Source organism: Coenobita brevimanus, chromosome 74 (genome assembly GCF_032717465.1).
Source record: "Coenobita brevimanus isolate Jiangsu-jjx chromosome 74, ASM3271746v2, whole genome shotgun sequence".
NCBI lineage: Eukaryota > Metazoa > Arthropoda > Malacostraca > Decapoda > Coenobitidae > Coenobita > Coenobita brevimanus.
In genome coordinates, this window is record NC_137027.1 from 16,332,302 (window position 1) to 16,360,264 (window position 27,963).

The window sequence follows — 27,963 nt, forward strand, 5'->3', positions numbered from 1 at the left end:
TACTTATTCAGATCCATTCCCACAATATGAAGGTGTTCCCCAAGGCAGTGTTCTTACCACTACTCTTTTTGTTTTGGCAATTAATGGAATTGTTTCTTTTCTCCCAGTTGGTGTTCGCTCCTCTTTATTTACGTAGATTATTTTGCAATATATAGTTCAAAATCTGATATCTCTGCCCTTGGTGATCTTATTCAGCGTGCATTTTCTGCTGCCTCAGAATGGGCTACTTCTTATGGCTTTCGGTTCGCTGTGGCTGAATCGGTAGAGAGGCGGCCTGCAGTCCTAATGGACCCAGGATCGAATCCAGGCTGGGGCAGGGAACAGTTTAAGGATCTGAATTTCCTAAAAGCAGACTTTCCTGATCTACCAGATGACCCTCCGACATGTCGTAAAAATACCCCCGCTAATGCCAATACACCAGTCCTGTATGAGACATCCCTAGCATGTATTCAATATGGCCGGTGGGTGTCAGCTCCGAAGTGGTGACGTGTGGAGGTGTAGAGGACTACTGGGCCTTGGGATAGGTCACGGCCCTCGAGAAATAGGCCCTGAAGCCTTTGCCCAGAGTCGGACATGTAAAAAAAAAAAAAAGTCTCATGCTATTACTTTTACTCGGTCTCATCATATTTCTCAACCACCTCCTTTTCTCTATGGCTTCCCTCTCCCATACAAAACCTCCGCTTCCTTTCTTGGCCTTCTTTTCGACTCCTGACTTACTTGGAAGGATCATATTGCCTCCTTGAAAATCTCAGCCTTGCAACGCCTCCGTCTGTTACAAACTTTGTCTCACGTGTCGTGGGGTGCTGATCAGACTACTCTCCTTCGTCTCCATGTTGTTCTCGTTCTCTCCAGATTTGACTACTGTATACTTGCCAAGTTTATTCTTCGGCTTCAGACACCGTCCAACAACATCTTGATTCTGTGCATCATCACGGTTTGCGTCTGGCTCTTGGCGCCTTTAAGTCTTCCCCAGTTGAGAGTCTGTATGCTGAATCAGGAGTTCCATCACTCTTCCGCCGTCGTGCTTTACTCTCTCTTCATGTCTGTGCTAAGTTGCACTGTTTTCCTCATACCCCTTCTCTACTTCCTCCCAGTCCTGACTTAGATATGTTTTCCACTCCTAGGTCCAAGCCACCTTTTGCAGTTCGAGCTCGTACTCTCTTCTCGCACTCCTCCCTTACTGTTAGTAATGTTTTCTCTTTTCGCACATGTCTTTTTCCTCCGTGGCTACTTCCTCGATCCCAAGTTTGTCCTTCCATTTTCCCTTATTCCAAGTCCAATTCTCCTTCCTTCGTTCTCCGTTCCCGGTTTTCTGACCATCTCTCCCACCATTCCTCTGCAGTACCTATATACACTAATGGTTCAAAAATCTGTGCAGGTGTTGGATTTCCGATTATCTCTTCTAACACATTTTATCATTTCAGTCTTCCTACTTATGCAAGTGTTCTAACAGCAGAGTTATATGCCCTCTTATTTGCATTGCGGTATATTTGTCGTGCCACATCTCTCTCATTTGTGGTATTCTCTGATTCATATAGTGCTCTGTCCCTTCTACAGTCACCGTCTACTTCTCACCCTTTAGGCCTTCGTATCTTGGAATGGTTGTTCCGTATCTCCTCTCGTCGTAAAACAGTCCAGGTACAGTATGTTGGGTCCCAAGACATGTGGGCATCACAGGCAATGAACGTGCTGATCAATTGGTTCGCATGGCTGTTACCAGAGATGTATCTCCTTCCTTCCTCATTCCAGTCTCTGACCTTCTTCCTGCTCTATCTTCCATCCTTCAACACCGGTGGCAGTCTTGTTGGGACTCTGTCACTAATGATAACCTACGAGTTGTTAAACCTTTTATTTCCCCCTGGTTGACCCCTTGCCACCGTAACAGGAGGTGGGAGACTGCTTTAGCTCGTCTTAGAATCGGTCATACTAGACTTACCCACTGTTATTTGATGTCTGGCGGTTACCCTCCCCTTTGTACTCGTTACAATACCATTCTCTCCGTACGGCATATTTTCCTTGATTGTCCTCTTCACACTATACAACGACGTGTTGCATTTCCTTTTTTGTCTCGCCTCCAACGTCCCCCCCTTCTTGCTGACTTTCTCCGAGAATCACCGTATTTTTCCCTTCAAAACATCATGTCCTTCCTTACCTCTACTGGTCTTCTTTCCGATATCTAATTCCATTCCTTACTTCAGTAGCCTCATCTATGATATGATATACGACTTCCATTGACCCACTTCTTTCACGACGCCGTATCTGTGCTCCCGGCCCACCCAGCGTACACAGCTTGTAGCCGATGATCTGGCTTTGTGCTGGATTTTGGGACTAGGTTCCTATTGTTCTTCTTCTTCCCTTCTTGAAACCTCGCTTTTCTACTTCAACTACTTCTTCGGTTATTTCCCTAACTTTGTTAGTAAGTGTCCTACCATATACTTTTCCTATTGCACTAAGAAGACAAATGCCCCCATGATGAACATAAACTTGTTTTTCCCAATTTCTTTAGTTCAGGTGAATAATTATACATAAAACTCTCTCTTCCATCCATGTTTTCTTCATGCCTCAGCTTCCAGTCCACTCACTATATATTTTCATTTTTTGCACCTCAGCTTGTCTCACCTGTTATTTCCACAGTGCTGTTCCATGAACCCTTCTTCGTCTTGTCTACACCCCACACACCTTCGCATGCTGCACAGATCTCTTCTATGAATACTTCCGCACACCTTCCACCTCTTCTTTCAGCTCCAGTTCATATTCACCCAGTCACACCTCCACTTCTCTCTTATATCCTGCCTTTGTTTATCCTTCTGCAACCTTTCTACCTCTTTCTATGTACTGCTTTCTCTTGCTCTTCTCTCCTTATCATCCATCACATTTGTACTTCGACTCTCACGACCACTTAAAACTCGTGTGTACTGATAGGATATGGGATATTCATGTACAGTACAGTATAAGCTAATAATACTCGTCTCCCGTCGCCCTGCCAAGCTCTCACCGAATGGCACATGCAAGGCACGAAGCTTTTACACAAAACAGCTGAATGCTGGATACTGAACTGGGGTCACAGAGAGCATATGTTTATAGAACAAAATATACTCAAAATTACATGATAGATCATTGGTGTAAGTTTTTGTCATACGTCGCGTTACACCCTGTATAAACACTTTCATCACTGAATATAATTCTCCAGTACTCAAAGTACATAAATTATGCATTATCAGAAATTTATATTTGTTTCAAGAAGTCTCCGGCTGTGGGCAGCTGCTCCCTACGCCATTTCTACACTAAGGACCAAAGGCAACGCAACACTGTTGCAACCCTCCATCTGAACGAAGCACATACCCCCCCCCCCACTTCCCTGCACAACTAACCAAGCCCATAAGAGCCCTCCCTCCCTCCCCATCTTTTCTTTTAAAGATGGGCTTAAGGAGAAAGCCTTGAGGACACAACCTGGACCCCTCAGATTCCTTGCGCAGGTCGCACTAAATTTTCTGGAAAATTTTATTTATTAATTTATATTTACTTTTTCATTATTGAAAAAAAAAACAGCATTCTGTCAATCAAAGGCACCAGTTCGCTATAAGTCACTTAACTATGTGAAATTTCATGACTCTGTAGTGATACTTTCTGAGTTCTGGCCCGGAAACGAAATCTCTACACCCGGCCAGCTGTCCTGCCGCCCTGCATCCCAACTCTACTGACGGACACCTATTGATCTGAGTTGATAATACCACCTTCCACTTTGTCCGGTGAAGGATAAAATGACACTCCTTGCTTCTTTCACTAGCCTGAGGCATCGAAAGCAATCCTGGACCCCCAGTACGATACATATGCCTTGTCTGCTCTCTGTACATCACAATTGCAAGACATACGCGTGGATCTTCATGCAGAGAATGAATCCACATCACATGCACTACTATAGCAAACACCAGACAGTGCCACAGCACGTGGGTGTGTGACAGGACCAACACAACCACAAACACTCCTTATGTCACACCAAATGTAACTTCCCTTTCACCCCTCCAACAACCCCCCCACTCTCTCTGCTCACACAACCATAAACATCACAACTCAGTCCCGGCAAACAAGCGGCTAGTACAGACACACACCAGATGCACAACAAAACGAACAGGCATAAACATATTGCGGCTAAATGTTAATGGTCTCGGAAAGAAAATAAAAATAAAAGACAACTCAGTTACAGTCACGACATACTCATGGAACTCCTGCAAGAAACAAAACTGACACAGATTCAGCAGTCCCTACCAAATCGGACGCTACCCATACATTCGCACAGACAGAACTGAGGTCCATACATTCACGTGTCAATCCACTACAAACACACAGCACAAATAACACAATCACTTCTCCAGACTGACACACAAAAAATCTGAAATAGTCACTCAGTGTCAACTCTGGTTGCAAACAAGAAATCAACATTTTTGTTATATACACCTCTTACGTGGTACCTGTCAAACCCTCAGCTTCTCCCCTTAACACAGAAACCTAACTTTGTCATTGGTGTGAACATTATCGCTACAAACGTTGCCTGATACGAACACAATCAAGACCGCTGAGGCCTAGACATTTCTTGACAACCCAACAACATGTACATTCTGACTGAGATCTCACAATACACCCTAATCCCTCACCAGACAAACCGCACCCTCTCCTCCCCAGATATCACATTCTGTTTACCAACACTTGCAATCAACGCTACTTGGCGAACGGAACATAAACTCCCCACAGATCATTTTCCCATCATTATCGCTATATGAACACAATCCAAACCAGAACGATCACGTCTCATATACACAAACAACGAGAAACGAGAAGGCCGACTGAACAAAATTCACTGAAGAAACAAACCAACGTTTAGCATACCAAACAACACACCCATCATCAGCATTAATAGATATATTGAAAAGTTCACCAACATCATACTCCACACAGACAAATACTACTTTGCACGAGACAATAAAAGATATTACAACCCAAACTTTACACCAGACAATGCTCGTCTCATAAAGCTATTCAACAGACTTAAACACAACACACTTCTCTCACACAGACAAGACACCATGACAAGGCTCCAAGAACTAAACAATGACATCAGCAAAATTAGTACAAAGAAAATGGAAAACTGGACTGTCTTTGTAACAGCATTTAGTCACTCCACAGACCCTTCTCTGCACAACAAACCTGCACTTCCAAGACCCTAGCCGCCATCACATCCAACACCCAACGCATCCCTTTCTACAAAAAAAGCATGCAAACAGACCCATAAACCACTACGCAATCATGTCACTAAGCACCAGAACTCACCGAGCCCGAAAATCAGCCCTCTCAACATAGGCAGTATTTTCCACTCGATCACAGTACAAGCAACCCCCTTCCCTCCAGAACAGACACTTAACGTTATCAAGAAAACCAAGAACTCTACAAGCACAGGGCCGGATGGCATTAGCAACCCGCACCCGTATTTAGTACTTCAAACTATCCTGGCTCCCACAAACATCAGCAACAAAGTCACTCTCCATGTCCCTTTTGCTCCTCCATTACACTGATTCAGAGCACTACACTCTACAAACACTTACTGATTAATCTCACACAGCAAGCAACGGGTGGCGTCAATTCTGTGACGCCCGCACAACGCACACTTCTTATGACAAAAGATAGTAGCAAAGCCATGGATGCTATCCCCCAGCTCAGACTAATCACTAAAATATACAGCATAAACATGACCCCTACCAACCTACCACCATTGCATCAGATGCAGTTATCACCATAACACACACACACACACACACACCACATTGTAGACTCAGCCTACACACTGCAACAGGACTACCTCAACTCATTGCAGACTTTTGTCGAGGACAGCATTTTGGCAGTCGCCCTAGCCAAATTTACCATCACACTCATCACCAGCATTAACCAGGAAAACAGGCACTCCTCCTACCTCACCGTTAGTAGTGTCCAAGTGCCACAATTCCCCATTCACGCTCCTGACCGGGAATCGAACCCCAGACTTCTAGACAGAAGTCGGGCACTGGTGCCACTACACCACGACGTGATAAAAGCCGAGACATCTGAATTTTTTGACGAACCAAATAAATACATTATAGGAGAATATATTTCAATCACAACACATTAGGATTATTTCTCAGGCCCACGCAACTCGGCAAGTGACAGAGCAGTTTTAATCTATCCCAGACACAACACGAGCGTCTTTATATGTTGAGAGACACATTACACGCGTGTGTACAAATGTTTTTTACGCTCCTGACCGGGTATCGAACCCCAGACCTCTTGATAGAAGTCAGGCACTGATGCCACTACACCATGGCGTGAAAAAAGCTGAGACATCTGAATTTTTTGACGAACCAGGTAAATCCATTGTTGGAGGATATATTTCAGTCACAACACATTAGGATTATTTCTCAGCCCCGCGCAACTTGGCAAGCGACAGAGCAGTTTTAATATATCCCAGACACAACACGAGCGTCTTTATATGTTGGAGAGACACACATTACACCTGTAGGTTTAAGCAAGGATAAAGAGATTTCGTTTTGAAAACAATCAGATCAAGGTCACAGGGAAATGTCAAAGGTAAAGGTCATTGGGCAAAGTCAGCTCAAACAGTTCTCATCTGAACTGAATCAGAGCTTTGAGAGTGGGGTATGGATGACGTCATTCGATTTTGAAAGTAATCAGTTGGCCATGGCTACAGGTCTAAGTCGAATATTCGATTCCTTGACAAGCTGGTGGGTGTGGTTGTTGTACGGTGAGGGTGCTCCTTGTTATGTGGGTTTCACTTATAGAGAGAGAAGGAATCTGCAGCACATCATACCTAGTACTGATGGTTTCCATACACAGCAGAACTGCTTCCTTCAGAGACTCATCGCATTACATCATATGTAGATAGACAGATACAGATCGTTATACAGATAGACAGATAAACATATATAAATATAGATGGATGGACAGACTGATAGGCAGGTAGATACAGACTGATTGTTGATTGATAGATGAAGACAGATATACGAGAAATGCAGATAACAGACGTAGAGTGATGCAAAGAAAGACAAGAAGGATCATTCAACGAATGCAGCTCCCGCACCCACGAGAAAGTCTAAGGGCCGAATGTTTGACAATTTGTGATCCTGACTTACCATTGATACCCTCAGAACTATTTCATTCTTGCCTACCCCATAACCATTCCACCAAGTTTGGTTTATTTCATATCAAAGCTGTTTGAGCTGACTTTGTCCAGTGACATTGACATTTAAACTTTCGCTGTGACTTTGACCTTTCACGGATTGTTCTGAAAATCAAATATATCTTAGCCATGCCTTACGCTGAACACAAAGTTTGGTCGCGATCGGATAAAAACTGTCAAACCTGACTTTACCATATGACCACCATGATCAATGACCTTTTATTCTGAACAAGAGTAAGTTATCTCTAGAGTGATCTATCCTTAACACATCAACCAACTTAGATCGATATAATATTAAACGTGTTTTGGTTATTTTGTTCACACACAAACACCCTGGTTAAGATTTGGCCTTGCCCTGTGACCCTGATCTTTGTTCTAAAAACTGAATTCCAGCGTCGTTGTCGTTCTTTGAATACTTCACCAATGTTTGGATAAAAACTGTTTAATGTGATTTTGCTAGATAAATTTTGACTGTCGTATGACCTTCACCTTTCACCAATCGTAAAAATGAACAAATAAATAAATAAATAAACAAACAGGCTTACTCAGTGGTTGTCCTTTATCTCTACCAGGAAGTTTGGTTAACACTGGATAAGAACTGTTATTTTGTTCGCACACACACACACACACACACACACACACACACACACACACATTCACACAAACGCTGATTAATCACCCGCGCTCGCTTTACAAGCGCAGATGTAAACCAGTGTTGATGTATAATAGGGAGATTAACTCATTCACACCAAACAGTTACCATCAAGGATTCTCTCTCTCTCTCTCTCTCTCTCTCTCTCTCTCTCTCTCTATATATATATATATATATATATATATATATATACACGGAAATTTATGCACAGAAATTTACAAGCCTTATAAAGGAATTCAACCCTAGATTCTTCGATGGGAACCGGTACCATGTCACTATACTATGGCGTGATAAAACCTAAGCCACCCTAATTGTATGAAGAACCCCGTAAATACATATTGGGAGGATATTTTTCATCCCGAACCAATATGATGACACACATTTCAGTCATATGGATTTTTTGCATAGCCCCACGCAACTCGGCATGTGACATAGCAGCTTTAATCTAACTCAGGCAGTACATACAAGTGCCTTTCTACATGTTGGAGGAACACAGTTACACGTGCATGCATATGTGGAAAGTTTTAAAAGCCCTGAACGCTCTTTCGTTGGCTTAGAGACAATCGAAATGTCTCTGAAGTAGGGAAATTGTGGCATTAACCAATTGATATTAACGTTTCCATATTTCACGAATTAACTCCTTTCAATTCCTTTGTTTCATTACAACATATGTATATAAGTAAATGGACTGACTGATAAGTAGATAGATAGATAGACAGAGATAACAAATAGATGGACAGATTGATAGAGACTAATTACATGGGCAAACACTGAATATGATTGACTAAACAGGGCGAGAAAATGTGAGAGTTTAATGTAGTTTCAGTGAATTTTGCTTATTTAGTGTATTTTTGGATGGTGAACTCCAAATTTCCATCAGGTAAGGTTTGTCATGAAATGATGAAGAATATTACTCATGAGCAAGCATGAACTGGCATATAGTTCAAGAAAAACAACTGAATACATATATATATATATATATATATATATATATATATATATATATATATATATATATATACAGTAACCCTTCCAATATGTGGACGCCCATTTTCCGGACATCCCCAATAACCGGACATTTTCGTCCCGGGATCCGATATTCCCAAAATGGGCCAAAAACCGCAAAAAATTCGAAAAAAAATCCGACTTTTTCCTGATCGTAATTTGAAGTTGGCACGTGCGGCTTGGGCCAACTGTGTTCTGGTGCATTGTTCTGCCAACGTCCACTAGAGCGTCCTTGCATCCTCCCCACTTACTGCCTGTCTCTTGTTGTGTGTGCACACTCATCATCATGGCCACCCACATGCTCGCTTTTGTCGTGGTGCCTTACCTGCTGCAGGTTCTCCTGCTGCTCTTGTGCCTCTCCTTCGTGTGTGTGATGATGGCCCCGCCGCCTGAGAAGAGGAAGAGAGTGGTTTTGACTCTGGAGAAAAGAGGGAGATACTGGACAAGGTGGATGCGGGATGATCTACCTCACATATCCTCCATGAATTCCCAATGTCACTAACCAAGGAAAAACTGCCACTCTTTACCAGATTATTTAATTTTCGACATAAAAGTCGGTCTACTAAACTCCATTCATTTTATGTGCCCTCTGTGTCACTAAAAGGAAGGGAGAAATTATAACAACATTATTTTCGTCACTGCTACAAGGAAGAGAGGCTGTATTATAATGAAGGAAAATAAAGAAATGGTGGACTGAGTCTACCATCTCGGTTTGGGGACGGTTATTATTCTTTCCTTCCTTAAATATCGATGAGCTTTATTTTACATCCATTTCATGTATGTGTCAATCAAAACAAAATAAACAGTGTTATAAGAAACATGTAACGATTCTTCATTAAGAAATATTAGCATGACACAGCTGAAAATCGTACGTTAGGATTATAAACAATAACAAACTCACGTGTGTCTACTGCCCTGCTGGACCTACTGTACAAAGATCATAGAAAACCGTTGCAGAGAAAAATGGACAGTGCCTAGACTGAAGTATTTCCTGAAGTCTAGAGGAATACCCTGTTCACGGTACACCACTGGCGTGTTGTTTTTATTTTTTGTACGGTATTTTGGAGCCCTCGGCATCGTCGGATTTCGGCCGGCGGTCTCGTCCTTGCACGATTTTGGCTTTAAACATTGTACAATTTTCATATGAAAAACTTTGTAGATACTCTTCAGCATTTTGGAGATGAAGCATTTTTCTTTTAGAAAGCTAAATTATATGGGTTTCAAACAAAATGTGCACTTAGAGACTTGTAAATATGTGATGAATGCTGTCACACCCGGTGTGCTTTAACGGCGGCTATAGTAACGTTTTCCTGCATTTACCGCATTAAAGCATATCTAGGAAATTAGTATAACTACTAAAGAATAATATCATGAAGAACTTACTTACGGTATATCATTAAATATCATGGGAGAGATATTTAAAGATATGCGATTTCTGTGGTCTCTGCATGCATAGCCTGACTTCCATATTGAACTAGCTGGCGATCAATGGCAACTCTTGAATTAGTGACGGTGCGAATTCAACCTGGCCCGGTCTACTTTGTTTGATATCAAGAGATCCCGTGACCAACTCATGCAGTACACGGCTGACTTCTCATCGAAAAGCAAATGCAACGTGGAGAGGAAGGTGACGTATACTCCCATGTATGCAGAAGTCGACCGCACTGTGTTGATTTGGTATCGACAGCAACGTGCTGCTGGTGTGATGGTTCATGGCACGGAGCTGAAGGCTGCTGCTGAGAAGTTTGCAAGGCTTCACAACGCCCTAGACTTCAAGGCATCCGAAGGTTGGTTCTTCGCGTTCAAGTTACGACATAGCCTTACCAACCTTAAATCTCATGGAGAAGCTTTGGACGCCAACGAGGATGGAGTAGACGAGTTTCGGCAGAAGGTGAAGCGCTTGATCGAGAGGGAGGGCCAACTCTCGATCAAGTCTACAGTGCTGACGAAACTGGCTTATTCTATCGCTCTTTGCCTACGAACACTCTAGCCGAGGAGACGGAGAAGCGTGTACCTGGCCGCAAGCTCTGCAAGCAACGGATATCTGCTTTGTGTTGTGCCAATGCTAACGGCATGCACCGGTTCAAGCCTGTTATGTTGGCCGTGCAAAGCAGCCTCGGTGGGGTATTGAATGTCCTTCCTGTCGTCTGGTACCATTCCTTGAAGGCATGGTTCACAGCCCAGATCTTCAAAGACTGGTTCCACCACCATTTCGTCAAGGAGGTCATCCATTACCAGATGGAGAAACTGGGAATCCCATGCAACCAGGTAAAGGCCCTCCTTCTCCTCGACAATGCACCTGCCCACCCGTGTGACAAGGAGTTGGTGGCTGAGAATGGGCACATTAGGTGCATGTTTCTGCCACCTAATACTACTGCTCTCATCCAACCAATGGACCAAGGAGTGATCGTGGCAACGAAGAGGCTGTACCGACGGAATTTCCTGGACGAGGTGATGGTTGTTTTCGAGGACAAGGACGAATGCAGGGAGGGACAGGACACGTGAGGCCAGTGGACTTTGGAAAACATTCGCCGCTACAACATCAAGTCTGCCATCTACAACTGGGGTAGTGCATGGAAGGAAATCCCTTTCAAGACTCTAGAAAATGGTTGGTCTCATCTGCTTCTCAAAACGGATGTGGAGAACGATTTCCTAGGTTTTGACGTGGATGACTTCCATGCACGTCTACGTGTGCACTTCGTCCAAATCAACGATGTTGATGTGGACGAAGTGCGTGAGTGGTTGGATGACGACGAGGGCAATCCTGGGTATCAGACCATGTCTGATATCGAGATCACATCTTCAGTTGCAGGTGTCAGTACCCCGCTTGAAGATTCTGACAAGGATTGTGATGATGATGCGGACTCCTCTCTGGTTGACAGAACTTCAGCCATCCCCAAGCTGAGCGCACTCCGGGAACACCTAGAGTTCGTTCTGGACTACCTGGAGCACCCGGACTGCGACAGGTAGATTGGGCCCTTGGGACTTGTGGATGAAGTGCGCGCTTTCAGGCAGCACATCATTAGTTGTCAAAATCGTCTTTCCTTGTGTCAATCAACTATTGATAGCTTTTTCAGGCCCATGACCCCCGCTGTGCCCAGCCCTGCCTCCACTCCATTGCCTCCCCAAGACAGGCCCTCATGCTCCGAGCAACAGCCCAGGACATCAGACACAGTGGAGTCACCACTCGACATGAGTTTGCGCCTCTCTTCAGAGTCGTCTGCAGTGGGTATGCCACCACCACAGCCCAGCAACGCACCCCTAGGTGACCTGCATGTGCCACTCTCAGACTCTGACAGTGATTAGACGCCAAGAACTTCTCCACTAGACCACACCGGAATTTAAGAACTTCTCCACTAGACCACATGGGAATTTACAGTGTTGTGCAGTGAAAAAAAACAGTGCATAGTGTTAAGGAATTTGAGTTCTGAGTGAAAAGACAAAGATTTAATGGACTGTAAATGTAACGTAAATTAACTTGAGTGTGTTTTGTTTAGAAATTGGTTTTATGGGTGGAAAGACTTAAAGTGCAGAGTGCAACACTTATTTCATTAACGTACAATGGAGTGCAAGTAAGACAAGAGTGCACAGTGTTAAGAGAATGGAATTCTGAGTGCAAATGATTAAGTTCTGTGCAAGACTTTATGAACAGTGTACTGCAAGTGCTTCAGAAACTCCTTCTTACTGTCAGAGTCTGAGAGGAGGCGGGTTATTCATCGAGATGGCCAGGGACTTGATTTAAGTACCCAGAATGTTTCATATTGTACTGTACTGTATTTTCCATACTTACCTCTAACACCTCATTTTACTCTTTTATGTCCCTTATTGGTGTGAATAGTGTCTTAGGTGCTATGCATGTGCAGTAGGGACGTGTTTTTCTGAGTTAGGCTAGGTTAGGGTCCATAACTACCAGTCCAGGAGCCAGGGACTTGTAAGTACCCAAAATGTTTAATATTGTATAAACTTACCTCTAAAACCTCATTTTATGGTTCTTTTGCATTTATTTCAGTCCTTTATGTTCCTTATTGGTGTGATTTGGGTCTTAAATAGGTGCTATGCATGTCCAGAGGGAGTTGTATAGGTGTTTCTCTGAGTTAGGGTCCATAAGTACAAGTCCAGGAGGCTGGGGCCCAATATCCGGACAGGCTCACTATCCGGACATGCCGTTGACCCTATTACATCGGATATTGGAGGGATCACTATATATATATAGATAGATAGATAGATAGATAGATAGATAGATATATATAGATAGATAGATACAGTATGTGTGTGTGTGTGTGTGTGTGTGTGTGTGTGTGTGTGTGTGTGTGTGTATAATTAAAGTAAGCAAAATTAATATATCACAAATAGATTATAGACTCTTACATTCAAAACCGCAGCTTTTTTGTTCAAAACAGCACCTGGTACTTCTCCACTTTTGTTTTTTTATGGATTCTCACTGTGTAACATCAAGCAATAGTCGGCTATCATGTTGGCATTCCATTTTCCTTGGTATCTTCTCTCCATCTCCTTTATATTTAGACGAAATCTATCACCTTGTTCTTCACTCACATCTCACAGATCTGTTAAAAAAATAGACTAAATGATCATTCAGGAAATGTTGGTTATTTTTAGACTCATGTTACATCCAATAGTCAGGTGCCGATTTTGGATAAGCTATAGAGGTCAAGGCATTTTTTACTAGCATTTGTCATACAGTTGAAATGAGATAGTTCAAGGATTCTGATTCCAAATCTGCTGTATGACATTCTCTATATTTTGTAATTATTACAGAACAGCTCATTCAAGAATCAGTGCCAAAGGTGCATTTTTATGCTAAATCTTATGCATCCTCTGCAGATCAGGGCTCTACCGTGACTGGATGAAGGATCCTCAGACATAGATATTCTATAATATCAATCAAGTGAACACTTGCGGGATGTTTATTGCATGGAAAGGCAATGCTATTTTTTTTTTATCTTTTTTCATGTTATCACTGACCTTGAAGTATTCTGCTTTTTATCGGCATATTCCAATGCAAGGTATATTTGACTTGCGACAGCCACAGAGGGGGATCACACATTTGCCAGTGCAGCCACAACTCATGAGTTTGGTGCAAAACTGTGGAACTGGCTCTAATGTGATCGACACTGGATGTAACTGATTATTTTCCAATTTCCAGCCACATTCAGTTGGTTGTGGAATACAAGGTTTTGGCTGTGTTGCTTTGAGACAAATTATTGCCTGCAGATGTGCCCTCGTTACATGATGTTATAAAGCATCAGTGGTTGGTGGAGGTTTTACAATGCTACTCCTCTCTTGAACATGGTTGTCCTTGCTTCATCAACTGAATTAGCATTTGTACACAATGCAAATGAATATTTTCACTTGGGCTAGTGTGTCTGGAGTTAACAAGTCTTTTCCAAGTCCATGTAATAGTTCAGGAAGGCGCGTGAACAACTGACAATGCTGTCCTTCCCGTGTGCCCAGCTAAGTATGATGTGGTGTCTGAGCCTGGCAAAGCATGAAAGGCTAACAAGGACAGACATATCATCGCTGGTACCAATTAATAATGCGTCATTCACTGTATATATTTTCGAGCTTTGGCAGTTCCCGCTTTCATTACTATCTCCTTATTTGTAGTAGGACTGTGGGCCATAAGCAATTACAGCACATCCGTGTCACGGGACCAAACAACAACTGTATCAGAATGAGTATCCTTGCAGTGAAGGATGATCCGCGTATCCGCTTCGTCATGTGTAGTTCTCAAATCACCATCGTCAGTATCTGTCTGGTTGCTATACACATCATCACAGTTTTTGAGCCCACCAGCTGTAATGATATATTTATCAGCTTGAGCATTTGCAATCAAATCCTGAGACAAGAAATTGGTCAGATCTGCTTTGTTCTGACAGTCATTAAAGAAGCCATCCAAATCACTGGGTACCGGCGCATCACCACGTTCATTTACCCTACGGATGACTTTGGCTTTTGTTCCTTTTTATTCTTGTACATTCTTTCATGGTAACTTGGTCTTACCTATCAAAAACATCTATCCCAGAAATTCCTAACCATGTCCAAACACAGATGCGTTGAATACTGTATATTCGAGAATCCAAATGTTCCTTCATGAAGATTTTGAGGTTTTCCTAGTGAATGGACTAAACCTTGTCCATCAGTGACAAGAGTAGCATTTTCGGGAATTTTATGTTGATCACTGATGTTTATGCCTTTCAACAATCCATCAGGGAATGCTATTTCCCTTCTCTCAGACTTCTATCTGTTTGTGCCAGTGATAAACGCACAGGGAGCAGCTCATGCTTCAATATATCAAGATCAGCATCCCTTCCTGCTGAACAGATGATCACTAACCTTTTCAGAACAGACCTATCTGCTTTCAGAGATGGTATTTGAGTATCATGTTGTGTAACATTATAAAATTTGCCCATTGTTGCAGGATTACATCTCTTCATCGGATCGTGGAATTTCCTATGTATGGAACGGAACCTTCTTGTGGTGGAAGAAGCCTCTCATGGGTGTAAGTCTGAAGCTTATCTTTGCCCAGATTTTCATCATTTAAGAGAGATTCTTTAATTTCATCTGTAGCCCGACCTTCTGTGGCAAAGTTGACAAGCTTGTAAGTGGTGTCATCTGAGAAGACTCCAAAGTCACCAAGCTTCTCAGTGACTCTGTTTTCAGCCTGTGTATCTTGTCTCCGTGTTTCCATACAAAGAAAAAAAATCACATTACATGAAAACTGTTCTAGTGTAACAATCGTCAAATATTCCCTAAATTGTTACAATATCATATTAAATTTGTCCTTATAGGGTGGTCCTTATTACTAAGGGGGAAAAATAAGTCTGCAATATTTTGTTTGCTGGCAGCCAATAGTGTAAGTTTAGGTGTAAACTCTTGAGGCACCAAATTTTAGCCAAAGTGGATGATATTTACTGATGCCGCATCTTACCCAAAGTTTGAACCTAATGAGCTATATTATTGTTGTGATATTCTTTTTTGTTATTTGAAAAAAGTGTACCGGTATGCTTTACTTCACCGGAGGCTACATTCTAGTAATACCCGTATTTGTTTCTTTTTTACAGGGATTTGCCTTTTGAGTTATTAAGCATGTATTTACTATGCCTGAAGTGAAATTGTCATTGCCATTTATGAAAAGCAGAAACAAAACCAAGATTTGGCTTGTTGGCCACCTATATGAAAGGTTACTTGAAAGTAAGTTAACTTCTTGTGGAGAAGTGTTAGCGCGACTTTAAATGTCTGATGTGAACAGAGACACGGATACAAGGATTCAGCATGTGCATTGTCCTGTATCTGAGCCACGGAATCGTATCCCCAAAACCGAATGTCTCTATAAAGAATGGAGAAAGTTGGAGTATGAGCCGGAATACAGAAAGAGAGAAGAAGAGAAGGGACTTCCAAGAACAGATGAAAGATCTCCTTGACACTGCACACACGAATGCCTTCAACCTCATCAAAAATCGTGAGGATAAGGAGTTTCTTGTGGCTCAGATGGAGAAAAAGAAGCGAGACTGTATGCTGGGTATTGATGTCAAACTCCACCGGAGGGAACGAAGACAGTAAGAGACAACAGACTGAACAGGAGAGGAGAGAGCGTGAGGAATGTCATCGAGCAGTGAGAGGAAATAGTGGAGCTGTAGGAAAACACAACTAGTGAAGACGAAACAGGTGACGATTATACAGATATAGCAGATCTTCCTTTTCGGCTGCAGCTTCTCATCTGAAACGCCTACGAGCACGAAAAACAGTTGTCACGTCTTCAGTTGCTGCTGGTTTAGATCGGACCAAGACTTCAGACTGTGATGCACTCCATCTGCTTTCTGCTACCATTTCCGTCTGTGAACAATACCCAGCAATGTATAGCATCAGAAGGCAATGTATCCGCCGAGATCGAATCAAGAGTCGGAGGAAATCTGCAGAATGCCTGAATAAATCTTTCCATCCAACTGTGCCACTTGTAGTGCACTGGGATGGAAAACTAATTCCCTATGTAATAGGAGCAGATGTCACTGAACGCCTTCCAATTCTCGTGTCAGGTGATGGAGTTTCAAAGCTTTTGAATGCACCCAGTTTGGAATCAGGGACAGGAAAGGCCATGGCCAATGTCATCATTGAAACACTGAGTGACGGGTAAATCTGACTGTGTGGTGGGAATGGCATTCTCGACACCACTGCCAGCAATACCGTATTGCGGGCAGGGGCATGCACTCTCATTCAACAACAACTGCACAAGGATCTTCTCCACCTGGCTTGTCGACATCATATTCTTTAGACCCTTGTTCAGCAGGCCTTCACCATTTGCCTTGGACTGTCCTCTGGTCCCGACATTCACATACTGAAGCAGTTCAAAGCCAAGTGGCATACTACTGACACATTACGCTTTCAGACCTTGAATGACAACGAGGAAATGCCGGTGACTGATAGTGAGCAATGCGATGAGCTCATAGCATTTTGTATGAAACAATTGCAAGAAAGCCAGCCTTGAGATGATTATCGAGAACTGCTAGAACTGTCCATTGTTGTCTTGGGTGGTGTACCGCCCCGTGGAACACGGTTTCAGCACCCTGGTGCTTGCTACCATGCCAGATGCGTGGCTAAAGTTATATACAGCATCAGAGTCTATCTTTTCCATCATCAGACAAGCATCACATTGAAGTAAGGCCTAGGATTGAGGCGGTTTGTTGTGTTCATAAAGCAATACCTGAAATCAAGGTTCAAGGCGACAAAATCAGCTCTAGCTCCAGCAAACGATCCAAGGCTTCTGTAGGAATTGTCAATTTATCCTGATAAGGACATCTCACAAGTCTGCTTGAAAGTATTTAGTCATCACTTAGGGTATTTGTCAGAGCAATTGGTTGGATTAGCCTTTTTTGTTACAACTGTTGACTCTAAAGAGAAGCGAAAATGGTGATGGCTCTTAACGAAGAAGGAAGCAAAGGACACATAAAGAGAGCAACAGTTGAACTTGAGAAGACAGCACTCATTCAGAAAACAATTTCAAGTTTTGTGACCAGTAACACCAAGAAGATCCTCACACTGCTTTGTCTTCCTCATTCATTCCTGGAATTCGATCCATCCACATGGCAAAAGTTGTAAGGATTGCAAGGAAGCTGAGCGCATCATCCAGGGGCTTCAGGCAACAACTTTGTTGAAAAAGGGGCAGCACTGATTCAAGAGTTTAATCCCCTGCCGACCAAGAACGAAGATCAACAGCAGTTTCTTCTCCAGGTCGCTGAGCAACACAGGCAAGTGTATCCAGATTCAACGGCTGGCACCAGTTACATGCCATAAAACTAGGCAACAATGAGTGGTAGTAGGGTTCCCATAATACCGCCACCCCCCTCCCTCAGTTAGAGGCTAATACTCTGCCAAGAGGGGGACCTAGATAACCCAATGGCATATTAACATTACGCCATAATAGTATGACTTTGAACATGATGCGACACCAGTTTAAAATATCCAATAAGCATGACGATTTGCATGCACCATTTTATGATCAATTGGAATGAAGTCCCGTAGCAGCTGAAACAATTTTTTCAAGTTGAAAATTAAGGACCACCTAATAGTATTATGTTGCTTATGTCTTTACTTTGTTACGAAATATGTTTGATAAATGTTTGAAAAGAAAAAGTCATACAAGATCCATCTAGAAATTATATAGAATTAGTCATACATCTATATCAATCCACAAAAACAATGCTATTATCGCTAAAATGGAACTCATTTTTAATGGGCTGTCCTGTGCTAATGACAAAAAACAGAAAATGTCATACAGCAGATTTGGAATCAGCACCTTTGAATTATATTATATCAAGTGTCTCACAAATTCTACTCTGAAAGCCCTTGCACTTTTTTATTAGGAGAGCCAGTCATATTTCTTGCATTTGACTACTACGGTCTTTAACTTTCCAGCATTCTATATGCAATGCCTCTTTAGTTTGTATTCTTATAGTTACCTAAAAAGTTTTTAATGACATCTTTCAAGGCTGTCCATGATTCATTCTTTACGGCAAGAAGAAAGATTTCAAAATTTGCATTCTTGACAAGTTTCCCCATATCAGGTTCAAGAAATATGCCTTTTTTGAGCTTGGCATCCGACAGTCCTGGAAACCACTTGCACATACGAGTATATTTAAAATTATCTCCGTCTCGTGACAAAGCTTTATCAGATTGCATCATCGGGCCAAATTTTATTTTGGAAGGAGTGAAATAACCAGTTTGGAATAAATCATATATTCTCGTACAGTATTCTTTGTGTCTGGTGGAAGCTGTCTCCTATTTGGCAGTTGTTTCTGAGTTCAGTGAAGATTCATGGCCCTGGTATCCAATTCATACAAGAAGCACGGAAACTTTGTGTAGCCCAATTGTTCTCCAAGCAAAGTACTTTTAAGCCTTCACAATTCGTCCAGTTGTGGTCTTTGTAATTTTAAAACCACCAGTAAGTTTTCATAACTCTCCTTGACGTGCGCTGAATGGACAACAGGAACAGAAGCATACGCGATACCACTGTGTAAAAGAACTGCCTTAACACTTCTTTACGAAGAATCAATAAACGGTTCCCACTCATTAACGCTGTAAATGATACCAGACTTTTCATTTAATCCAGCAGGGTCTGTGCAAAAAAAAAAAAATAAAATAAATAATAATAATAATAATTTTCTTGTTTATAATAAAGCTGAACATCTTTTTCTCGGTTCCAGTACAGGACAATAATGTGCCAAGCAATAACAAATTTGGATTTAAAACTTGAACCTAAAATTTCAGCAGACTCAAGTGTAACTCTTTTACATCATTTATTTCATGCTGAGAAAAATGAATCGGTTCTGTGTCATCGCTATCACACTGGAAGCCTACATCGTCACTGTTGCCACTGCTACCTTGGTCAGAACTACGATGTATGTTTTCAAGCTTCTCATGTTATACTGGGACGTAAATATCTGGTCCATGAGGAGCAGGCCGTAATGCAGATACTTGGTGATGGATGCTCGGATAAAGAATATATTTTCTATTCTAATTGTTGTGTCCTTGTACATTACATGGGCAAAATAGCAGTCATCACTGTGTTTTTTCAGTTCTTTTTTCATCATTAGAAGACAAAAGAGAAAATATTTTTTGTTCCCTCTGTACATTCCCTTATTCATTCAACACAGATACAGGAGACATCATCGGGACCCATGATTTGTCATGGTCTCCAAATTTCTCTTCAAATTATGCATAGTACTCATTTTTGACAGTCTGTTATATTTCTTTTGTTTCCATATGACAAAATCACCACTAAAGTAACAGTATGTGTCTGGACAGTTAAGCACACCTTATGTAGGTATTGCCAGAAAACTACAGCTGACTCAGAAATAAATGAACTTAATGAACTCCTCTATAAAAATAAAACCTACTATGCAGTTAAAGAAAGTACTAAAGCTAATCACATTCTTACAATGCAAGTCTGGAGAGTACTAAGACATTATTTAAACTGGTATGCTTCTTTCTTTCCCCCCTCCAAACCACTTTCTCACCAATTGGTGCCTGTTATAAGGCAAATAAAAGCTCCAGATTCACGTTTACACACACACACACACACACACACACACACACATATATATATATATATATATATATATATATATATATATATATATATATATATATATATATGGAGCCTCTGTGGTACAGTGGTAGAGTGTGCGTTTCGCACGCTTGTGGACGAGGGTTCGACTCCCGCCAGAGTTGTAATAACTTTGGGAATCGTTCACTGAGCTACTTGCTACTTTGACGGACATAAGGGGTGCTGTGGTTGAACCAGTGTCGCATACCAGTATGCTTGCATCCAATCGGCTTAAGGCGGGCCGATTACACTTGGTTCACAGACTACACACATATCCAAAGCCACTACAACACTACAATTACACTTACAGGCACTTCTAACCCTACATACAGTCTCTACCAGACAGCCTAAGCCACTAGGTAGAGATACATTGGCTGTATCGTCCCTGCTTCGGTAGGGATAGGCCGGTCCTGCAGTGGACCTCAACGGCTGATGATGATATATATATATATATATATATATATATATATACTGTATAAATATATGTATATGTATATATACAGTACACACATATATATATATATATATATATATATATATACACAGACTGAAGCAGCAGTCAAACAGGGCGGTACTCCCAAGGTGGATGGCAAGCTGGTGACAGGGAGAGCTGGAGCTCCCGTTTCACCAGCTCTCAGGACCTGATCCTGACCATCTCCCTTTGCTGAACGTTTTGGTTCTTTCATTTACACAGAGCATGCCAACATACTCTCTTAATACCTCTGCCTTCAACTGTCTACACAACACTACATGCACATAAGATATCAAACCTATTTCCATTCCCCCTTAGCAATGGCCGATGCATTAATATCAGGAAATGAAGTGGTATCTCGCATTGTCACCACCGGCAGGGAAGGGCTGGCGGCGAAAGGTCCTCCCGGTCGCTATCAAGCGACTGTGCCGGCAGTAATTGTTGCAAATTCCGTTCATATTAGTCAGCAGAGAAGTGCAGGTGCCGCCTTATTCTTTAGCAATATCGGTGGTCTCAGTACCAGTTTGAAATCAGTTCATTTTTTCCTACAATCCTTATACCATCTAGCTCTGTTCCTCACAGAACCCCAGTCTCTCCCTCTTCTGAAATATTCCCATTTTGATTTCCTGGTTATCATCTCCTCACAAACTTCTGTAAGAAGGGTGGCACCTGTTGTTATATCAAATCTGAATTTGCAGTTGGCACTTTTTTAAACTTCACTTCAACTAAGTTTGATTACTCACAGTATAAACTAAATTATCTAAATATAGCCAAATATATCTGTGTAATCTATTGCTCTCTTAGTGCTTCTTCAGAACCAAGTGTATTTGACTCCATATCGACATAGTTGAGGTATCATTTTGGGTGATTTTTATGACTTAATGCAGAATGGTTATTGCACTCTGCCAGGACTACCGGTACTCGTCTATAGTGCTAGCTGTTTGCAGAATCGTTTAATCTCACGCAATTGGTAAAGCAACCAACCAGATTACCAGATAATTCTGACCATAACGTCCATCTCTGATCTGTTCCTGACAAATAATCCACATCAATACAGCATAGAAGTACTGTCACCACTTGGATCCTCCAACCACAATCTCATCAAAGCCTCATTAGTCGGCTCCCCAAAACCTCCCCTCTCTGAACCTGACGGGGTGACCCGATGGCACTTTAATAGGGCAAACTGGGATGGATTCAGCAATAATCTTGCTTACACTCCATGGTAGTCTTTCTTCTCGTGATATCAATTCTGTCCAGTCCCACATAAATGACCTAATACTAGCTTGTATGGATTTATTCATACCAAAACAACATCGAACTCTCCAAATGGGTCGATAGCAATTGTGCCAGAGCAACGACCCAAAAGTCATTAGCATATAACACTTACTTAAAATCAAAAACATCTGAATCACTGTCAATTTAAATCTGCCAGAAATCATACAAAAGCAGTAATTAATCCTGCAAAATCAAACTTTCCTCAAAACCAAGCATCAGTACTACTTAATAATACTAATGACAATAGAATATTCTGGTCAGCTCTTAATTCATCCAGTAACTTTAACAAGTCATCACCCATTCCCCCACTATAATATTCAGACGGTAATATTACAAATGATCCGCATGGTAAAGCTAATATCCTTCCCAATACATATGCCAGAAATTCTACCTTAGAGGATGTCAGCCAGAACATTCCTGTACTAGAACTTGACCCTTCCAAAACTGTTCCACTTAAACTACAGACTAGATACATAAAATCCTCCCTAGACAGTTTACCAACCAACAAAGCTCCAAAGCTCAGATGGAATTCCTTCAATTGTTTTGAAGAAGTATTCCCCAGAACTTGCCTCTGTTCTTGCTAAACTATTCAGACTATGCATGCGTACTTCTTAAATCCCTAATTCATGGAAAGAAGCCAATATCCATCTAATTCCAAAGAAAGGAAGTTCCTCTGACCCCTCTGATTACAGACCAATAGTATTCACGTCTTCTTCGGTAAAGTATGTGAAATTGTAATTAATAAGCTCATAAACACTTTCAATCCAACAACTTAATTAGTGATAGACAATATGGGTTTCGCCACGAAATATCCACCATTGATATACTTAAACTGCTGACTCATACCATCGGATCCATCAGTTGACCAACATGGAGAAATTCATGTAGTAACCCTTGATATTTCTAAAGCTTCCCACAGAGTATGGCACCGTTCCCTGCCGTCCAGACTTTCTGGCTATGGACTAACGTCTTTTCTTCCTCTGCTTTCCTCATATCTCAGCGACAGAAAAGAGTAAAAGTAGATAATGTATATTCCAATTTCCACTCTGTTATCGCTGGTGTGCCACAGGGATCAGTTCTGGCGCCAACCTTATTCCTAATTTATATTAATGATCTCCTTTTTTTTTTTGCCTATCGACCATTGGGGCCAAAGCCCCTGGTCATTAAGGCCATATATAGATATATATATATATATATATATATATATATATATATATATATATATATATATATATATATATACACACACATATACACACACACACACTTCCATGCGTATATGCACATACTCTGTCATGCACACGTACATAATACACACACACACTCTTCCATGCGTATATGCACATACTCTGTCATGCACACGTACATATTATATATATATATTATGTACGTGTGCATGACAGAGTATGTGCATATATGCATGGAAGTGTGTGTGTGTATATATATATATATATATATATATATATATATATATATATATATATATATATATATATATGGCCTTAATGACCAGGGGCTTTGGCCCCAATGGTCGATAGGCAAAAAAAAATAATGAGATCATTAATATAAATTAGGAATAAGGTTGGCGCCAGAACTGATCCCTGTGGCACACCAGCGATAACTGAGTGGAAATTGGAATATACATTATCTACTTTTACTCTTTTCTGTCGCTGAGATATGAGGAAAGCAGAGGAAGAAAAGACGTTAGTCCATAGCCAGAAAGTCTGGACGGCAGGGAACGGTGCCATACTCTGTGGAAAGCTTTAGAAATATCAAGGGTTACTACATGAATTTCTCCATGTTGGTCAACTGATGGATCCGATGGTATGAGTCAGCAGTTTAAGTATATCAATGGTGGATATTTCGTGGCGAAACCCATATTGTCTAACACTAATTAAGTTGTTGGATTGAAAGTGTTTATGAGCTTATTAATTACAATTTCACATACTTTACCGAAGAAGACGTGAATACTATTGGTCTGTAATCAGAGGGGTCAGAGGAACTTCCTTTCTTTGGAATTAGATGGATATTGGCTTCTTTCCATGAATTAGGGATTTAAGAAGTACGCATGCATAGTCTGAATAGTTTAGCAAGAACAGAGGCAAGTTCTGGGGAATACTTCTTCAAAACAATTGAAGGAATTCCATCTGAGCTTTGGAGCTTTGTTGGTTGGTAAACTGTCTAGGGAGGATTTTATGTATCTAGTCTGTAGTTTAAGTGGAACAGTTTTGGAAGGGTCAAGTTCTAGTACAGGAATGTTCTGGCTGACATCCTCTAAGGTAGAATTTCTGGCATATGTATTGGGAAGGATATTAGCTTTACCATGCGGATCATTTGTAATATTACCGTCTGAATATTATAGTGGGGGAATGGGTGATGACTTCTTAAAGTTACTGGATGAATTAAGAGCTGACCAGAATATTCTATTGTCATTAGTATTATTAAGTAGTACTGATGCTTGGTTTTGAGGAAAGTTTGATTTTGCAGGATTAATTACTGCTTTTGTATGATTTCTGGCAGATTTAAATTGACAGTGATTCAGATGTTTTTGATTTTAAGTAAGTGTTATATGCTAATGACTTTTGGGTCGTTGCTCTGGCACAATTGCTATCGACCCATTTGGAGAGTTCGATGTTGTTTTGGTATGAATAAATCCATACAAGCTAGTATTAGGTCATTTATATGGGACTGGGCAGAATTGATATCACGAGAAGAAAGACTACCATGGAGTGTAAGCAAGATTATTGCTGAATCCATCCCAGTTTGCCCTATTAAAGTGCCATCGGGTCACCCCGTCAGGTTCAGAGAGGGGAGGTTTTGGGGAGCCGACTAATGAGGCTTTGATGAGATTGTGGTTGGAGGATCCAAGTGGTGACAGTACTTCTATGCTGTATTGATGTGGATTATTTGTCAGGAACAGATCAGAGATGGACGTTATGGTCAGAATTATCTGGTAATCTGGTTGGTTGCTTTACCAATTGCGTGAGATTAAACGATTCTGCAAACAGCTAGCACTATAGACGAGTACCGGCAGTCCTGGCAGAGTGCAATAACCATTCTGCATTAAGTCATAAAAATCACCCAAAATGATACCTCAATTATGTCGATATGGAGTCAAATACACTTGGTTTTGAAGAAGCACTGAGAGAGCAATAGATTACACAGATATATTTGGCTATATTTAGATAATTTAGTTTATACTGTGAGTAATCAAACTTAGTTGAAGTGAAGTTTAAAAAAGTGCCAACAGCAAATTCAGATTTGATATAACAACAGGTGCCACCCTTCTTACAGAAGTTTGTGAGGAGATGATAACCAGGAAATCAAAATGGGAATATTTCAGAAGAGGGAGAGACTGGGGTTCTGTGAGGAACAGAGCTAGATGGTATAAGGATTGTAGGAAAAAATGAACTGATTTCAAACTGGTACTGAGACCACCGATATTGCTGAAGAATAAGGCGGCACCTGCACTTCTCTGCTGACGAATATGAACGGAATTTGCAACAATTACTGCCGGCACAGTCGCTTGATAGCGACCGGGAGGACCTTTCGCCGCCAGCCCTTCCCTGCCGGTGGTGACAATGCGAGATACCACTTCATTTCCTGATAATAATGCATCGGCCATTGCTAAGAGGGAATGGAAATAGGTTTGATATCTTATGTGCATGTAGTGTTGTGTAGACAGTTGAAGGCAGAGGTATTAAGAGAGTATGTTGGCATGCTCTGTGTAAATGAAAGAACCAAAACGTTCAGCAAAGGGAGATGGTCAGGATCAGGTCCTGAGAGCTGGTGAAACGTGTGCATGACAGAGTATCTGTATATACGCATGGAAGTGTGTATATATATATATATATATATATATATATATATATATATATATATATATATATATATATATATATATATATATATATATATATTGTTACGGAACAGAGAGAGATAATGAACACTTCAAGTGAGAATACTAAAATCACTACTGTCCCGCAAAGTTCCAGGTTCAAAACAAAAGAGTTAGGTAAAATTACAAGTTAAAGTTTAATGCTCAAACTAACAACTAAACATTCAGGACTCCTAAGGATAATGTAATGGCAAAACAGGTTACATATATGGTCAACTGCAATAGCCTCTATTAACACGAATTTAGCAAGAACAAATTTATCTAAGTCAGCCCTGATAAATGAGAAAACCAGATAATGCTCAGTTAAAGCTAGATATATTATTACAGATACAAATTATTATTAATAATGGCTGACATTGAAAACTCTACATGAATCACACAAAAAAACCTTACCAGGCCTACGAATTAACGTCTTAGGCCATACAGTACAAGAAAAATGGTAACAACACTTATACTCAAATTATACAGCAGCTAGTGGCTGGAGAGTTCCTGAGCAATCACAAAAATAATAATACACTATACAGGGGAGGACAGAGATGTGAACAAAATGAGGAGTATATGTAAGTGGCAATTAACGCAGAGACTGAGCTCATTATATAGGGGCCGGCAGAGCTTGATAGAACTTGCAAGAAGGACGCGCAAATGAAGCCATAGGGGACAAAAAGTTGACAATCCTGCTCTGAACAACAGAAAGAACGACTTACTCTACTAGAAGGGGGAGAAGGGGGGAGTGAGGTAGAACACGCAAGCCTGGTCACTATAGAAGCCACGAGGCGAATCGTGATAAAACATGCAGCATACTGTACGTTAGAATTATACAAAGGATTATGAAATCATAGGCTATGTAACACCTCCCCACAAAGAAAAAGAAATTTACGAAGGAAATTTCTTATTACTCTAAAACAATCTGTCTAAAGTCTAGATAAGCAATCTGCAATAACATTTTCTTTCCCCTTGACATGTTGTATGTCTAATGAATACTCCTGAAGAAATAGACTCCATCTTGTAAATCTCTGATTTTTATCTTTAAACTTACTAAGGAATTTCAGTGGGTTATGTATATGTATATTTTTGATGTATTGCCAGACGCCACAATCCCGGAAGGGGTGGCCATTTGACTTTGAGTTATTTGTTTTACAGGGTGGGGCACTAACTCTCCACCAACCCACTAGCTGACACATAGGGGGTTATGATCGGTATAAATGACTATGGGGTCAAAACCAGAATACAAATAAAATGAAAAATGCTGTAAACCCAAAATCAAGGCCAAAAGCTCTTTCTCATTAATTGAGTAGTTCTTTTGAGGTGGAGTGAACTTCTTTCTGTAATAAGATACAGGGTGTTCAATACCCTGATCATCCTCTTGCAGCAAAACAGCCCCATCTCCTGTATCACTTGCGTCAACAGCCATCTTAAAAGGCTTAGCAAAATTTGGAGTAGTGAACACTGGCTGACTTAATAGGATAGCTTTAAGTTTACTGAAAGAGGATTCACAGTTATCGGTCCAGACCAATTTAACTCCCTTTTTCAGTAGGTCTGTAAGTGGTGATACAAGAATTGAAAAGTTAAGAACAAATCTGTAATAACCTACCATTCCCAAAAATCTTTGTAGCTCTTTCCTACTTTTAAGTGTGCGAAGATCACTTATAACCTGAACCTTAGCTCCTGGTGGTGCAACGTGTCCATCACCAATTACGTACCCAAGGTACTGAACTTTAGCTTGACCAAACTCACACTTTGACAAATTAGCTACAAGATTAGCCTGAACCAAACGCTCAAGAAATTTACTGACATGGCATAGGTGATCTTTCCAGTTGTC

The 27,963-nt window shown here is 41.1% G+C and overlaps 1 protein-coding gene across 1 annotated transcript in view; it reads left to right on the plus strand.

Moving 5' to 3' along the window:
• LOC145407787 (aminopeptidase N-like) overlaps positions 1–27,963 on the plus strand; it is a 364,550-nt gene that overhangs the window by 262,466 nt on the left and 74,121 nt on the right. The window lies entirely within an intron of this gene.